This window comes from Belonocnema kinseyi, chromosome 1 (genome assembly GCF_010883055.1).
Source record: "Belonocnema kinseyi isolate 2016_QV_RU_SX_M_011 chromosome 1, B_treatae_v1, whole genome shotgun sequence".
Taxonomy (NCBI): domain Eukaryota; kingdom Metazoa; phylum Arthropoda; class Insecta; order Hymenoptera; family Cynipidae; genus Belonocnema; species Belonocnema kinseyi.
This window is the reverse complement of record NC_046657.1, coordinates 143,540,475-143,542,642: the sequence shown is the minus strand read 5'-3', so window position 1 is coordinate 143,542,642 and position 2,168 is coordinate 143,540,475.

Genomic DNA, 2,168 nt, shown 5'->3' with positions numbered 1-2,168 from the left:
GCAACCCTGACGTGAAAAGTAGTTTCTAAATCTGAGTCAGTGACATTTCACTGATTCAAATAGCTATAAATGGGTCACTGACAATCAGTGAAAGGTTACTTATTCATTCAGTGAAATAACCACTGTTGAGGTATGACAGCACTGCGCCATGTCAAGTTAGCAATCATAATAAAATAATAATTTAGTACATTCAATCACGAAAATTCCTCAAATTTAAAAATCTGAAAATATTCAATAATAGCCCTTTCGGTGACTATTCTGTGATAAAAAAATAACTGAGATAGTACTTCCATTTTATCACAAAAAATTCAAAATTCTATATCCCACCCTTACATTACAGAAAATATGAATTCTCCACGGAATTTGGTATACTCGACATGCTTCGAACTAATGCCTGTCATCAACAGGCTTGTCGAGTTTGTGAAAAGGGACGGTGCAGAAGAACTGGATGAGATCCTAGACCCTACTTCGCTTGCATTTTTTAAAGAGGACGAAGCTGTTGCAACTACTGTGTTTCACTTGTTCCGCATGAAGGACATGTCAGCGGCCGCGAAAGTGATGCAACTATGTTACTTTGACGGTTCCCTCTGTGTGGACGACTTCGCACTATTCCAAAGGGCAGTTGTTTCCAACATTTCAGCGGACAATATTGAAATTTTCGTGGATTCCGGGCTTGACATGCACGCCCATTCCTTCTACAGCCATACAAGTATAGCTATTACTTGTCAACATATGTTGGAGCAGAAGTGTCACGAGCAGGGAATTTGTAACTCAATGCAAATTTTGAAGCTACTTTTGTTAAAGGCGTTGGTGGATTACGTGCCTGTCCAAAAGAAGGACATAAAATATCTGGCTTTTATCTTTCACGTTTTCTAAGCAGAAATAAATGAAAGTCAAGCAGAAGTGTTCATGAAGTTAACAAGTCAACTGCGAACGTTCAAGAATGTCGAAAACAAATTATTAGGTATTATGCGCAAACCTGTGCACCTTACCAATGTTTACTCCATACAAGACTTCTTGCGAGCACCAATCCGGAAGCAGGCGCACATATTAAAGCAGCAATATGTTCAAGAAAATATCACAGCGCAAGGTTTATCGACGGGCTTTCAAGAAATGATTCAATTTCAACTGGAAAGAACACGAGGAGTTTCAAATATTCTCACCCTCCTAACGATATCTATGAGGAAAGAGTGGGAATTGCCACAACTGTGCTCGGATCGTATATTAAAATTTCTGTCATTGAACGATGTACGTCAATTCTACAATTCCTTCTTCCATGACTGTAACATAGAATAATTTGTCACTTATCCGGCCAGCGTTACAGTCCTGCTCACGCGGTTTCCGGCGACGTTGACAGACGCGACAGACTAGTAGCGACTAATTATTAACGATTCGACTGACATCAAAATTGTTCTTGCAACTTGTTAGAAACATTGTGAAAAAAATAACAAAGCGAGGTGAAATTGTTGCTATAGGCAGATGTGTATGATACTATGCCGCGAAGGGTATAAATATGACTCCTTAATGATGTATTGTAACAAATATAACAATGTCCTATGTTTAAAAAATTTTCCCATGTAACCAATACGATGAAAAGATTGTTTTGAAAATTTTTTAATGTGTTAAACTTTCATCCAACCACATCCCCTTCCTTCTCTTTTTCCTTCTTTCGTCTTCTTCATTCTTATTGCCATCAAATTACACTAAAAGAACCTTTAAAAAAAAAAATAATAATAAAATAAAATTGCATTACCAACATTTCGGAACTCGTACAGTACCCTCATCAAGGCAAGAAAAATGTAATAGGTAGAAATTGACAGCACCCACGAACAGGTGGTGATCTCGCTTTGATACCTGAGAATCGAATGAGGGTCAGTAGGCCAATCTGCTGTAAACACAATATAAATACCTGTCAGAATTACATCAGAAATATAGAAAGTAGAGCAGATTGGCCTACTGACCGTCATTCGATTCTCAGGTATCAAAGTGAGATCACCACCTTTTCGAGGGTGCTGTCAATTTCTACCTATTACATTTTTCTTGCGTTGATAAGGGTACTGTACGAATAGCGAAACGAATGTTATTTTATTGTAATTTTATGGCAATAAGAAGAGATATAGGTTCTTACCTTCATTCCCTTATTAAAAATTAATGCCTTTTGGTAACTA